Genomic DNA, 17,095 nt, shown 5'->3' with positions numbered 1-17,095 from the left:
GATCTTCATCAATCAAGAAAGATATACTCATGATATGCTCAAGAAATTTGATGTGCTGAAACTGAAATCAACTTCCACACCAATAAGTCTATCCACCAAACTCAATTTAGATGAAAAAGGTAAAGATGTAGATCAAAAGCTCTATAGAGGTATGATCGTCTCTTTTCTTTACTTAACAACAAGTAGACCAAACATTAGTTTTGTGTGTGCTTATGTGCTAAATTTCAATCACAGCCTAAGGAATCACACCTAACAACTGTTAAGAGAATTTTTAGATACCTCATAGACACTCAAGAACTAGGAATATGGTACTCTAGAAACTCAACTCTTAACTTAGTTGGATATTCAGATGCTGACTTTGCTGGTAGCAGAACTGATAGGAAAAGCACTAGTGGAACGTGCCAATTTTTAGGAAGTATGCTTGTGTCTTGGTCCAACAAGAAGCAAAACTCAATAGCACTATCTATAGCAGAGGCTGAATATGTTTCATTAGGTAGTTGCTGTGCACAAATCCTTTGGATCAAGCAACAATTAAAAGACTATGGAATAATTATGCATAATGTACCAGTATACTGTGATAACACAAGTGCAATCAATATATCAAAAAATCCTGTGCAACATTCTAGGACAAAGCACATTGAAATTAGACACCATTTCATTAGAGACCATGTAGTGAAAAATAACATTAAAATAGACTTTGTGAATACTCTACACCAATTAGCAGACATTTTTACCAAACCACTGAGTGAAGATAGATTTTGTGAGATTAGAAGAAATTTGGGGATGGTTAATGTGAAGGAATTATAAGAAAATCTTTGACTCTAACATTGAAAACAAAATGCATTCAGTTGACTAAGGAATTCTTAGTCAACTAAGAGTGGCCTAACATCCTTAAATAATAAGACTTAGTGAGTTTCATGAAAAAAAAGTAAATTGTTGTAAAAATTTGATTTACCGGGTGTAAAGAGGAAAAGAGCAGAGTTGCCAAAGGTAAATAATCAAAATTTTAGAGCGAGATTTGAAAATATAAAGAAATACAAGTAGGGCGATTCTTAAAGGAAGATGAGAAGTTTTCTGAGTAATAACTGCTGCCAACCTCTTTTTCCCTTTCCTTTGTAACCCATTGTTCTGAAAACCAAAACCTAAATCTTCATAGTTGCCTCTAAAACTAACTCAGACCTTCAAAAATTTCCAAAACCAAAATGGCCAGAACTTCTCAAAGTAAAGAAGTATTAGAGAAGAAGAAAGGAAAAATGACAATGGAAAAAGAAACTAGAACAGAAAGTCAGAAAAAGAAACAGAAAATTGTGCCTACCTCAGTGAAGGAAATAGCCAAGAAGCTGAGGTAAAACAAGCAGAAAATGCACAAGAAAAAAGATACAGAACCCTCACTCCAGAAAAATATCAGCTCCTCTTCTTCTTCGAAATTTAGAAATAAGCTGTATGAGTATCGATTCAAGAATATAGAAAATGCACCTATCTCCTACGAAAGGTTCATTGACTAAAAGAGTTTCAAAGAAAATGTAGAAATCTAGACTAGTCTATGTGAGTACTTTAATGAACTTAAACTTAAAGGTTACAGCACCTTTAAGAATAGCTAATATAGTCCAATTATGGTTAAGGAATTTTACTCTGGCATTGCTCTAAAAGAAAAGGAATTAACAGAATCTGATGACTATGTACAAGATGAGCTGAATGTCTATTTAAATGGATAAGAGTTTATTGTAACTGCTAAAGACTTAAGGAATCTGCTGAAAATAGAGGGTGAAATAGGTGAATTTGAACTTTCAGAAAAATATGATCCGTTCTCACTGTAGGAGATCATCACTGGAAGAAAAGAAAAATACTCCTCTAAAAGTAATTCAGGACTGATAATCAATGCATAGATTAGGATACTACATTACTTTATTGCTACAAATATTGAAGGGAGGAGCGGAAGTTTTAGCTACATCAACCTGCAGGATCTTTAGCTGATGGAGCATGCTTTTAATGGAGTGTCTCTAAATCTGGGGAGATTCATGATTAAGAAAATGAGAAGTGCCTACAGACTTGATAAGGTCAATCTGCCATATGGGAATGTGATTACATCCCTGGTGCAGAAGAAAGGAATATGGGCTAAAAGGTATGATATGGACCTGGTGAAAACCAGAGACCAAGCCATTTATTTTGGCAGCTTAATTAAGATGGGGTATGTGCTCGATGGAGAGAAGTTTATCAAAACCTCCAAAGCTGGCCCAAGAAAAGATCACAGTTTGCCTGCTCAACCTGAAGAAGCTCCTTCCAGATTTTCGAATGAGATGATTTTTAATTTGCTTATGAGGATCGATGGTAAGCTGATTGACCAAGGAGTGAAGCTACAAAAAATGAAAGATAAAATCACTGAGTTGGAAAACAAGCTAAAGGAGAAAGAAAAAATGGCATCTGAACCTATGGTTGCAGACAGTTCAGCCACATCCAGCACTACACCAACATAGCAAGGTGCTAAAGATTCAGCAGAGCCAGCAGAGAAGTCTGCAAGTTCTGGTACTCAAGCTGAAGGCTCTACCTACAAGTCTTCCAGTCCTGCTCTGCAAACTGAGGACTCCCCACAAGGAGTTGATCGGCCAGCCAAATCACCAACCCTTGAAACTCAAAGTAAAAATGACTCAGAACAAAGGACTAAGGTAGTTGGTGCAGAAACTGAAAAACAACAAGCATATTCTCCAAACTTAGAGGAAGTTTCAATTATAGACCTTTTTCACCAAATTGTTGGAGAGGAACAAGCTGAAAAAGACACTATCAAGACAGCAACTTAGAAGGATGGTGCAAATGTAAGAAAAAGAAAGAAATCTGCTTCAACTCCCAAACCAAAGACTAAAACAGGGAAACCAGAAGCTACCACAGCACCACCAGTTAAGGCAAAACAACCAACCAAAAAAAAGAGGACTATGACAACCAAGACAACTTTTCTCAAAAGAAGAAAGTCTTCGAGATTGGCAGAAAAGTCCAAACTAGTTTCAACCTCTTTTCCTCACAGTCCAGTTCACATTTCAAACAAGTCTACTCCAGAACCCTCTTTTAGAGAGTCATATCTTCTCCGAGAACCCTCTCCGTTTCCTCTTAACCCTTTCTATAGAACTGAATCCTCACTTTTTGCCTCATCCGATGAGTAGAATTCCCCTCCTTTGATCTGACAAAAAAGGGGAAAAGTATGGCACCGGGGACTAGAGGAGCAGAAACCAGGAACTAGAAAATATTTAAAACATAAAAAAATGTTAGGGTAAAGGAACCAAGAACCTAGGAAAGGAAAGAAAACAGAACCAAAGGAGCATGAAATTAGAGAAATAAGATATAGGAAGCATAACTAGTCCAGAGATATTTTTGAAATACTTTTTATTTAACTGTTATTTGTGCCTTGGTGCCACTTAAACACTTAGCTTTAACTCTGTTATTTATGTGGATGTATGTGAAATATGAATGCTGACATGTTTATGTTGCTTAACTGCTAAAAATTAAAATCTGTTGATATCTTATTATTTGAGCATTTTGACTACTAGGAACAAAATTTACTGCTGCTATGCTGATATGGATTCACATGCTGATAGATGATTTTTGTTATACAATTACGGATAATTTCTGGTTAAAAATAGATATAGATGGTTTGTATTGTCTACAAGTTGAAACATGAATAATGTCGACAAAATCTGAATGTTAATAGCAGTTGGAATATTAATGAAAATCTATCAAAACTTTAGCTGAAAATTTTTTACTGCAAATCACTCTACATTGATGAACATGCATATACACATATATAGAATCTAAATGTATATTGTCATTCCCTCCATGTAACAATGAACAAAACTTGTTGGAATAAAGTAAGCAAATTATGCACACACTAAGGGGGAGCTTATACTTAGAGGGAGCAATCCCCATTTTCTACTGAAAATAAAATAAGTCAAAAGGACACCATGATATTAATCGATGATTGTTTTGTCATCATCAAAAAGGGGGAGATTGTTGGCTCCATTAGTTTTTGATGATGATAAAACAATCCCATTCATTTGTGTCTAATTCCTTTATTTAAGTGTGCAGGAAATTATTATATGAAATTAATCTCTTGACCTTTCAAAAAGTATTTTTGAAAGAAAAAAAAGGATAAATTCAACAAGATGTAACTGAATAACAAGGAGGAAGCTTGTTGGTTAAACAAGGAAGAACATTAGCTGGCCAAATTTCAAATTAGAGAAATAGCAGGTTGAAGAGTTTGAGAAACAGAACTAACTTAGTCAACCAAGTCAGTCGACTAAGTGCCCTCTGTCAGAATCTGCAAACTAGAAATAGAATCAACTTAGTCAACCAAGTTAGTCGACTAAGAGCTTTCTATCTGCAACTTGAACTAGAGCACTATAAGACAGATTAACGGCTAGAACTCATCTTCAACTGGTTTCAACAGGCATAAATTGCCCAACTGCCATCAGAGTTGCATCTCCAAGTATAAAAGGGTCTTCCAACAATGAGAAAGAAGTTTTTTGAAGCTTTGAATGAGATTTGAGCTATAGAAAATTGAAAAACCAGAAAAGCTTCACTGCACTTGTCTGCACCTCAACGCCTACTCTTTGCATTTGTGATTAGCACTTAATCCTGTACTAATCAGATCATCCAGTGATCATAAGTACTTTCTTTTACCACTTCTTCTTGTATGCTTAGAGTGAAGGAGTCACTCTAAGGGGTTGTTCGAGCTTGGGAAAGCTTGAATGTTATAGGTTGTGGTTGAGCCTTGGAAAACCACTTTGGGTTTTAGTTTAGCCTAAAAAAACTAGTGTAAAGGTTGTGGCTGAGCCTGCGAAAAGCCATTGTAAAAGCTTGGTGGAAGCTTGTGAATTTCACCGGATTCTTTGTTAGGAAAATCTTTGGTTGGATAATCAAGGTAATGGATGTAAGTCTTGGACCGAACCACTATAAATTGCTGTCCATTGTCTACTTTGTTTTTACTTTCTTTGTTTTAGAAATTAGTTCCTCATCCAATCAAGAGCCAAATTGTGTTATTCACCCCCCCTCGAGCATATATTAATGGGACCAACAAAAAAGAGAAGAAAGGGGAAAGACTCGGGTTATGAGGATTCAAGAGAAATCGTGAGGTTTCCTTCTTTTATCTTGTAAAGTTGTGATATTCTACCACCCAAAGAGTCTTCAACATTCAAGAGAGAAACCGTGGAGTGTTGATGGTGGTGTAAAGCTTGGTTTCAAGATAGAAGAGAAACATGGTAAGGATTGTTGTTTTAGCTTGAATGTTCTTTGAAAATGGGTTGGTAACTATAAGAAATGCTTTGTGGCAGCAAAGATTAGCTTGATTAGAGAGGATTTAGTGACATGCAAGCCATCAAACTCTTAGACGCATGATGGATTCAAAGTGAAAGAGAAACAGTAAGCATGGTATTGTGTTTTAAGGCCTACAGTTGGTAAAATCATTAAGAAAATAATTTATGCATAACGTTGGCAGCTTGGTGATTGGAGTTTTGGAAGAATATTGAGATTACATGCAAGATCCAAGCCATCACAAAAGGTAAGGCATGCAATGTGAAGTGATTATTTGATGCCTTGAGTACAGTTAGGAAACAATTATGGTAGTTGAAAGCTTGAAAATGAAATTATGGACATATGTTGTTTTGAAATATTTAAAAGGTTAAGAATGTTGGTGTAACATGAATGGAAATTGATATTGTGCTTAGTGGCAGCATGTTAAATGTGAATAATGGTGCATATAACCTTAGAAATTACTTAATGAAATCGGATTTATAGTTGCTGCCATATATGTGATTAATAGTATGAACATAATAGCCTGAACATGATAAATGTCATTAGAAAGATTGATATGGGCATTTGAAGTCATAAACAAGATGTCGGGTTTATGTAATTCAAAGTTCATACTAAGGATTTAGTGCAAACGGTTATCTCTTAAGAATAAGAGATGAAAGTATAGAATTAAATATGAACAGCAAGTGTAGAATATAATGGCAGAAACGCTCATTAAATGCATTGGATTGAAATGATTTTAGGAAGTTGACAAAGCAAGGATTATTGCCGCAAGCATAAAGTAAGCATTTGAGGAAATATTAGTAGCGAAGTAATATCCCACCATTATAAGGTGAGTAGGGGGTGTCTATTTCAAATGATTCCATACTATATAATGTTATATGTATAGTAACTTGTCAAGAATTTATTCAACGTCTTTGTGGAAAGCATTGAGTTGCTAGAAAATGATACATGATTTGACAAGTGATTTGTGATTTGTATACTTGGTTTGGAACAATTTATACACTGTTTTTGTGGAAAGCATGAGCTGGTAGAAACCATAGGCAATTGTGGATGCAAAGTGATTTGGAAGTTGTTTGTGTGGACTATATATATACATATATGTAAAGTGTTTTAGAAATCGAGAAACAAGCCCTTTCACAATGTTTTGCATCAAAATCATGCCTTGAATCTTTGTGAATTGTGCATAGGTGGTTGCACTTGGTAAATGGTTTAAGTTTGATTTCTTGTGAGTTGGTTTTAATCCGAACTTTATGTAAATGTTTACACCATGAATTTTAATTTGAAAAGCAATTTTGAAAAGGTTACTGAACCTTGTTTTCAAATGATTTAAAGAGAACTCTTGAAAGCCTTGATTTGGTTTTGAAAACGATTTTGAGAAACTGAGAGCATTGAGAGTAGGCCGAATGTCACATCGGGATAATGTGACCCTTGTGCACAAGTGAGCTCTAGATAGAAAACCTTTGGGTCACCGACGGGCTGTTAGGGTTGGCTAGGCTATGGTCTGTGATTATACGTGGCAAGGCCACGGGTTGTTATACGTGGCAAGGCCACGAGTTGATATACGTGGTTGCGACCACATGATTTCTCTTATGTCGGTCAACATAGTCGAGATTACCATGGTTGTGGGAATCCAGTGGTGAGGGGCCTCCCGGATTATTATTACGTGAAAGAGGGTCCACGGGATGATTATTTATGATTACCTACTCAAGAGCCTTGAGAGTTTTTTTAGACTTGTACTCTTTTCCATGGTGGAGAGATAATATTTGTTCGCAGCTCCCCTATTTGATTGAAAGCTTTCAATGCTTTATATGTTGATCATGAGTTGATATATGTGGATGTACACGATTATTTTTACATGCCACACATTTTGGGAGCATGAGTGATTTTATATGACTATTGTATTTTTAAAGGAAATAGATGATTTCGATGATTGAAATTTATTTTTCTACGCTTTGTTTTTGGCATCGTTTGCCAAGGAGAGTATTGCACTATGATTTTACGACATTATTTTTACAAGGCACAAATACCTTACTTATTATTTGGTTTTATAAGGTTATCATTTTATATTCTGGCTTTATTATTCAAAAGTTCTGCTCTAAGCTTGTTTTCCATCTACGCCCTACTCATGGAGCCGATGATCATTGAGTTTATGAGACTCACCCCCTTATGTCCCTTTTGTAGTAGTGATCGGCCTAGCGTCCATTTATCGGCATTTATTGTCTACAGTGGATAGGTAAAGGCATCTCATAGCAACTTATTTCGAGTCATTTCTCTGTTAGAGATCGTGTCGTTCATAGCATAAATTATTTGTAAATAGTGTTAATGTAAATGTACATTAGAGATTATAGACTTTAATGTATTTTTAAAATTATGGGGAATAAAGGTTAAGTTGAATTATTAAAACTATTGTACAAATCATATCGCGAAGAGTTATATGGTTCAAAGTAATTTCATAGATTGGTGGCATGAATATAAGGTATTAACAAGAGTTTCAAATAAGGCTTGTTCAGGACTTGGTGGGTTCTCCCGTAAGACTTGGATGTCGGTAGCGATCGAGGAATGGGTCGTTACACATTTTGCCATCTACTAATAACAAAGGGTAGGATCGTATCAACTTTCAAGCAAGACAAAGAGTTGTAGCAACAAGATGGTTTGACACATATAATCATTGACCACCAAAAGATATAAAGCATAGTGCATAGTGATAATGTCTACTGTCCAAGTTCCAAGCTATCCTAGTTCATTTTGAAAATAAAAGGGTAAAGTTATTCACCAACAAAGTCTAGGGTCAAGACAAGATTCTTCTATTGTTATCAACCTACGCTATCATTTAAAGACAAAGTGACTCAAATGCCAGGGTTTTTTCAAAAACCAATTTTTCATATAAAAATTTATAAAGTAATTCATCTAATCAATTTATAGATAAATATTCAAGTTTTAAGGTATCAAAACATTCAAAGTGCTTGTTCTTCATACACAAAACTAGATACAAAATAGACATATTTACATAACATATATATCTTTCATCAAACATACTTTTAAAACCATCGTTCACAACATAATCTTTGTAGAAATTAATGCTTAAAAAAAATACATTTCAATGCAGGATTGTAGACAAGGCATGCTTAATTATATCAAAATAATTAAAAACGTTGCATTTACCCGCCTCGTTGAAGCGTGCCTTTCATCTTATCACCTTTTGTCGAAAGCTCGACCTCTTCAGATACAATTTCCTCAACAAGACCTATCACATACTTTTCACCATTAATACCTTCATTTCATCTTAACTAGCATTAACAAACCTTTATCCTTTCCATAAGCTTATTCAATCATCCATTAATCTAAAATTAGTAACTATAATCTAACGTAATAGTGGGTTCTAAGACTTAACTAGTTAGAGGGCTTTGTAACTTTACCTTGGTGAGCTTAAGAAGGTTTAATCCATCATAAAATCTAGAATTTAAAGATTAAAAATGGATTTTTTTTTGGAAATTCAAAGATTATAAAGATCAAAACCAAGAGTTTAGGTGTGAGAAATGAGAAAACTTTTCCTCTTGAAGTGTGTAAAATAAAAAATTAAGCTTGAGAATGATTTTTAAATACTTGGAATGATTCCTGATAATGAGAGTGAAAAAGGGAAAAGAGAGGTGAAAACTTGAGCTAAAGATGAATGAAGCCAGTTGAGGGTTTTTGGGGAGTTTAAGGTGTATTTTATTAGGGGAAAAGTCTAAAATATCCTTCTTCTTTTTTTTGAATTTGGAATGCATGTATCGATACATTTGAATTATGTATTGATACTTTTCGTTTTGGGTTTCATGTATCAATACATGTTCATTAAAAGCCTTTTCTAGGTTTCATGTATTGATACATGATCAACATATATCAATACATTTGGGCTAGAATGCAGTTTTCAGGTTCAAAACAAACCTTTTGACCCTTTATTGGTCACAATTTTCAAATAAACTAATTTTGCTATCAAATCATGCATTTTCTAAGTTATAATTGTTCATAAATTAGGTTCAAAACATCAAATTAACAACTCACCAAGCTAAGTTACAAATTTAACCTTAACTGAAAAGTGGGGTTTGACAAACAATGTCAACCTTTGATGAAGAAAATTGTTGCTAAAGTTAAGTCAAAAACTTTTAAATTTCTTTCATATGGGGGAAGATTGCAATTAATCAAATAAATTATTTTCAGTTTCTAGAATTTTTGGAGCTAGATTTTCTTGCTCCTAAGAAGGTACTGTCTAAAATTGAAGTTATTTGTAAATCTTTTTTATATGGAATGTTGATCCTTTGGTAGGAAAAAGGCCCTTATTGCTTGGTTTCATTTGTGTAAAGTGAATAATGAGGGTGATTTGGGGATATCTGATATTTTTAAGTGAAATATGTTGGTCCCAAGTAAATATATTAAAGGGAGGGTGAATAGCACTTTTTGGCTCTTACTAAAATTGGCTTTAAATTGAGGGCAAGTTTAAGATCAATAATGGCTGATTCAATGCAAGATGAGGGAATGGTTTAAGAAGGAATGAAAAAGAAAATTAAAAACAGAGTAGACAATACTCAACAATTTATAGTGGTTCGGTCAAAGACCTACATTCACTACCTTGATTGTTCAACCAAGGATTTTTCAAATCAAATCACTAAAAATGGTGGAATTCCTAAGTTCCCATTAAGCTTTACAATGGCTTTTAGCAGGCTTAGCCACAACCTTAACAATAGTTTTTTCTGGGATTAACCAATACCCAAACTAACTTTTGCTAGGATGAGTTAGAACCTACACAACCAATCAAGCAGCCCAAGCTTGATTTAACTCCTTAGAGTAACTCGCTCACTCTAAGTATACAAAGATAAGAGAAATAAAAGTGTACCTATGATCACTAACCTGATTTGAGTGGTACAAAGTGAAGTGCTTAAATTTGTTACAAGGATAAGAGTGAAGTGCAGAAAGTATATAGAGGATATTTACTATATTTGAGCTCTTTTTGATTTGGAAGCACAAAACCTTATTTTTAGCCATTGGGAAGGGTTTTTATACTTGAAGAAACAACTCTGATAGGTGTTTGATAGATTCTGACCATTGAAAACAGTTTGGAGTTGGTTCTAGCCGTTAATTTGTCTTTTAGCTTCAAATTCAAATTTTCAGACAAAGAGCTCTTAGTTGACAAACATACTTCTTAGTCGATTAAGTTGGTTTCATCTTCTAATCCCAGTTTCAGACACTAAGCTCTTAGTCGACTAACAATTCTTCTTAGTCGATTGAGTCGGTTTTGTTTCTGAACTCGGCTTTTAGCAATAAGCACTTAGTCGACTAACAATATCTCTTAGTCAATTAAGTTGGTTCTGTTTTTGAACTGGCCATTTTCACTTTTGAATTTAGTTGACTTACTCCCTTGATTATCGGACTAACTAGCTTTTGTTTTGTGGCTCAAATGTAGCTCCTTATTCTTATGGGATTTGATGTTTGCTTTCTAGTGATTATTTTATTATTGGCATACATTTTTCATCTTGCATGCTCAAGTAGCATAGTTAGACATAAATGAATGGGAATGTTTTATTATCATCAAAAACTAATGGAGCCAACAGAATACTGCTACTATTTTTAAGCACTATTGGTGCTTGAGTGTTGATAAGGAGAGACTTTGGATTAAATGGTTACATGAGTATCTTTTCAAAGGAATACCTATTTCTATGATTTTTGAAGGAAAGAATCTTTCTTGGGTCATGAGGGGACTTTTAAATATGGACAAAAATACATTGGTGAATTCAATAACTATGTAACAAGTGGTAGATCAGCATAAAGAAGGCTTACTTTAAGGCTTGTTTAAGGCATTATAGTGTTGGTTGGAAAAGACTTGTTTGGTGCTCACTTTGTAGCCTCGAACATAGATTTATTGCCTAGATTATTGTGCAAGATAGACAGCCAACTAAAGATCGGCTAGTTAGATATCATATTGTGCTTGATGGTCATTGTGAGTTGTGTAAACAAGTTGATGAAAATAGGCAACATCTTTTCTCTAAGTGCAATCATGTTAAAGTTGTTTGGAAAGCTGTGTATAATTGGTTGTGGGTTCAAAGAATTCCAATTTACTGGAATGTTGAATTTGAGTGGTTTTACAATATAAAAAGGAAGCATGCAAAACCTGAAGTGCTTCGAGCTACATTTATGACTACTTTTTCTTATTTATGGAGAGATAAAGCAAATTTGTTATTGAGCAAAAGTGTCTCTCTGTCCAAGCTACTATCAGAGTTATTATTTTGGAGATTCACATGAGAAGTGTTGTTGCTAAAAAGGCTATTAGAGAGTATGTTAGTTCTTATCTTAATAGATTCATGTAATCCCTAGAACTTTGTTATTAGAATTGCTGGTTGTGGTGTCTTGCCTAGTTTGTATGTACCCCTTTTTTTTTTCTGATTTATGTCTATTTTGGTGGCATGATATTTTTTACCTACAAAAAAAAAAGTTCTAACATGATACCTTGAAAGTTTGAATATTAAAATTTAACAGTGAATGTGCACGTATATTAACAATATTCTGATACTATTAAAATCTTCCTTCTTATCTATTTTCTTTCTCCTTCTTTACTTTTCGCAAAAATGAAATATTAACATTTCAACCTAAAAACTAATAATATATAAGTAGAGAAAGTAAAGTTTTTATTCAAGAATGTTATAAAGCCATTGATAAAAACAATATTGCCATATTGTTCAACATGAAAAATTCTACTAATTATTCCCACATCATTAGCCATTTTATTACCTAGGATTTGATTGAGGGTTGAGACCCTAGAAGTGTAAAATGGGCCACGATGGACTGGCCAAGCATGTTAAAATATGAGCCCACGTGTTAATGAACTGTTCCAGCCCGGCCCATTGGACACCTCTAGACACAGGTATATATTCACACACCGATAGACACAAGCTTGAATACGTACATATGGGAAGTTTTAGTGTTTTAGGATGGACTTGAAGTAAAGGGGTTTGGTGTTTTAATTACGATTATGGGAAAAAGGAAGAAGAAATGAAGCAGCAGGGAGGTGTAAGATGACAATGAGTGGCATCAGCTTTGGATGGGAACAAGCAAAGATCAAATCCTGAAATAAGATGGGGCAGTGTCGCTATGAATATATACATGCGATATGATTAGAGGCAAAGAATATTTTTGTTCTGCAAGCAATTAGGGGTTCTTTTTAATCATTTTGCCTTTTAATATGTTTCCCTGGATCGGTCAAAGGCTACGTCCAATCATCATTGGGGCATAACTGCTACATGAGATTTCTCATTATGGGCACTGAGGGCCACTCTTGTTAATGGCTAATCATGTCTCCGGAGCCCTTATGACCACTTTTTGCCATTGCCAAAATAAATACTTCTTATTTATTTTATTAGATAAAAAGAATGACACAAAGTTAATTATAATAAAGTGAATATTTCAAAAAAAGTGACCGTGGCTTAGTTACATATTTAGTATCCAAATTAAAATGAAACAGTTGATTTAATACTTGATATTAAAAAAAAATTCACAATTAACTTATTAACTCGGTTAGTCAAATTTGTGACATGGCCAAATATAGTAAACAAGCATGTGTCACGTATTTAAAAAAAAAACACATAATTTTTTATTAATTTTTAATTTTTGGAATAAAAGAAATAAAATTTTGAAGAACAAAAAATTAAAAAAAATTACCAAAAAATGTGAAAAAAGTAAAAAAAAAAAAAAACACTTGAGGACTTGAGGAGACAGAGAGAGAGTGAGAGAAGGAATTGGGGAGAGACAAGAAAGGGGAGGGGAGGGGTTGACCGGCACCAGTTTGTGAAGATTAATGAAAAAGTGATGAAAAAAAATCTTATGTAGTTAAAAACTACTTAATGTATTCAATCATTCTTATTTAAGAAAATTTTTTTTCATCTAACTATTTATTTTCCAACTTTTACTAATGCAGTTCCCAAAAGATCAACAAAACATATATCTAGTATTTAATCTTCAGTAGAATATCAAATAAATTTTACAATGAAAATTTATTAACTTTTTCAACACTAAAAATTCATTACTTAATTTTTCAATGTTGAAATTTTCAACTTTATCAAACAACATCTAATTAGGACAGATTAAGTGGAGTTTTTTTTAACTTTTGTGAAATACTCAATTGGAAATGATAATGGTGAACCACAATAAAAAATACATAAATCTTATTTAATGACTAGATCCACTATCCTGACGGTTCTTGTCAAGGATTTTCAACCAAAATCTTTACTAAACTACTGAAACAAATAACTTTTACCAATCATTTACAAGGTGAACTATTCCAAGCTCAATTCCTAGGTATAAAAACTCATCAAGTGCCTCCAACACTCAACTCAAATGCACAAGCAGAAGAAATGTCTATCTGATTACAACTTGATACGTATACAACTTTTAACAGCACACCAATTTTCACTCTAATTCTTCCCTTTTGTAGTAGAATCGTTTGAATTAAATTTGTCCTTTGCAGCAGATGTCAAGTACACGTGACCTGCAGAGCTGTTTGACGTGCATAGGTTCATTGCTTAATGTTCTTCATTAGTCTCTTAGATTCATTCCTCTTGTTGATTGGTTGACAAGATTCCTTTGGTCGACTAGGGTTGTCCTTTGGAAAATTCTAAATCTTTATCTTACCGTTGGACATGTTCAAATGTTAGAATTCGACCTCATACTCAAATATGAAAATAATTAATAAATTAAAAATATAATGCAACGGAATAAAAAACTAGCATTTAATAAGAGAAACAGTCGAATCCTATAAGATCATTATTTGTATTTTTCATATAATTTTTATATTAATTATAAACACTCATAAGTTTAAGAGTTACATACCTTGCTCTAGATATTGTAAACAAGAGTCAATTAAATCAAAATCTTTGCTTCTTCATCTTGAGGATTTGTCAAATCTTCAGCCACCAAAGTGTTTGGCTTCTAACAGTAATCCACACAGTAACCGAATAAGACCTTCTCAAATGTAGGATTTTTTTTACTTGTACTAGTAAGTTTTGTTTCTAAAATAAAAAGACCATAAATTCTTGTCAAATCTTATTTTTGTTAGGCAAAGAAACTATTTTTTCTTTTCTTATTTTATGAAATGGCTGAGAAGTGGTTGGAGGCTCAAAGTTTTAGTTTGCTAACATAGCATATTTATATAGCCAAACTAAGTTGTAATCCTAAATACAACAGTTTTATTTTAATTTAATTAAGTCTCTGTGAGCTTAATTAATTTCTCACTTTATTTTGGTCTTTTTCAATTAAGTCCAACTTAATTAATTATCCTTATTTAATCCCAATCATGTCACTTAATATGTGTGACCCATTAGGCTTGTAACATATTGGCCATAAATATAAATCCTGATCAAATATCAATTTGATAATTGATTTAAAATTATAGATCATGAGCGGCATCTAGCAATACATCATGACCACCCAAATGTTAGAGAGACAATTAAAGAATTTGACAAAGCCCTTCAGTGATAAGCCTCTTAATGCAATACGGTCCTTTCATCAAATATACCGGATATATCAGGAAGCATGGCTCAATATCTGCTTATAACATTCCATATTAGTTCTTATAATTCATAACTAACCTTATGAATTTGAGAAACTAACTTTCCTCAAATTCATCATGCTTTGGCCAAAGACTTTATACAAGTTAATCGAGAATTGAGAACAGGTGAGATACATCCCCTCATATCAATTGGGGTGATGAATCATCTGTTGACCACTCATTCACCTTCGCATGCTTCATGGCATACCCAAAAACACCTTGTTTAGGCATTTGGTCACCTTCAGACCGATAGAAATGAAATCAAAGTATGTCATTCCTCATATAAGATGACTTAGTGTCTCAAGTCTTAAGATTAGTTGCAAAACAATCACATGATAACATATTTCATAGACATTTGAGTGAAATATCAAATGGAGTTCTCATAGCAGGTCATGTTTAGTGAACTTGTTCTTTAACAAGCACCCACATGTTATCGTCAAGTATCCCATATACTTCAATCTATGAGATTGATTGCTTACTTCCCAAGTAAGGAGGCTTAACATGTACCGATTTTTGAGCATTGTGAATGCCTTGTCTTGACAATATAATGACTAGGAACAATTTTAGGAACATGGCTTTAATGCATTGTGATCTTATAATTGTAACAACTTTACAATTCTCTTGCAAGGCCTTTATGTTTTATGGACTTCATTCATTTAGTACTTAATAACTCCTTATTATTGCACTAACACGAAGGAAAACCTTTATCATATATAGATATGCGATTAAGTATATATTAAATGACAATATATATTCCTTAACTAATCCAATTGGCTAAAAGGCATATACCAACATGAAATTCAATAGCTTGAGCTTGCGCCCTTTAATAAACTAAGATGAATCTTTACATTGTTTATTTTCATTTGGATCAATTTAGTTACTAAAGAAGGTCTTAGTTGATCAACTCTTGTCTGTGTTGACTTTTCTTGATTAAGCTTACTAACTTAGCCTTTGTCCTATCTGTACTTGGATCAAACTTATTTAAGGTATCATTACAAAAATTGTCGCATTTACCAACGAAAGGTAAAGGTTGAAAATCCATCAATAAGTTAAATTACTAATAGAACAACGATGAAAAATTCCATTAGTATTCATTTAGATATACCTTGGTTGGCAAAGGCCATTTCATTGAGAACGGGAAATCCGTTGATAATTCTCTAATGAAACATTCCATTAAGAATTTTAATCAATAAAAAGTGAATCTATCGATATTTTGACTAATTAGTAAGTGCTTAAATTTGTTGGCACATTCTCTATATATGACTTTTCTATTAGTAGAATGAGCCACAATCTATCGATATTGTTAAAATCCGTCAATAATTTCTGTCACAACCTAAATCTCGGATCATGACAGGCGATGGGCTCAATAGGCATAACCCACTAGACCCAAGCAAGCCTCTCTATGTAAACTTGTTCAATAGTCCACCTATCACTTCTTTCTTTAAGATCTAAACCTCATAATTTCCAATAGTAACTCTTTCAAAATTAAATCATGAAAACCAAGTATATATCATTCTCAAAATAGAGTTATCATTGTCGACCCTAAATGACATTGTTAATCAAACCCATCATACAAAGTTCACGACAAATCTCACAATTTACATTAAACCATCACACATAAACATGCAACAAACCCTTGACTACTAGCGTAGTGACTTTGGACGTAGGTACTATCATTGAGTGACATGGTAAACCTACCGAAGGATGAATACGAGGAAGCCCCTCGATCTAGGAATCCAACTACCTTCATATCTGAAAACTAAAACATGAAGTTGAAAAGAATGAGTATAAACCCAGTGAGTGAACATAGGAAGGGAACAAACAGACGATATTGAAGATTTTTAGGAAACACGATGCACTTGTATTAAAACAATGCAATTTGTATATCATAAACAAACTCGATGCCATGTTGACTTTTAATTCATTTTAAAACGTTTAGGAAATTGAACTTTCAACCTTCAATGCAATCACATTTCATTTTACAATCATCTTTAATCTACAAGAAAGGCACACATGCGTATAAGAATTTATGTACATATTATATATATATATATATATATATATATATAGACATTTCAAACATACATCCAACACATCAAGTGTAAAGCCTGACCTTATAAAATACTTGTCACGACATGCATGTGATGGATAGCATGTTTGCATGCTAGGAAAGCCCCGAAAATCATTAAAAGCCGATAGTGTACTTAATAGTATAACTAAGTTGAA

The sequence above is a fragment of the Theobroma cacao genome, chromosome 5 (assembly GCF_000208745.1).
Source record: "Theobroma cacao cultivar B97-61/B2 chromosome 5, Criollo_cocoa_genome_V2, whole genome shotgun sequence".
Classification (NCBI taxonomy): domain Eukaryota; kingdom Viridiplantae; phylum Streptophyta; class Magnoliopsida; order Malvales; family Malvaceae; genus Theobroma; species Theobroma cacao.
The sequence above is the reverse complement of the archived record's forward strand: the minus strand, read 5'-3'. Positions refer to the sequence as shown.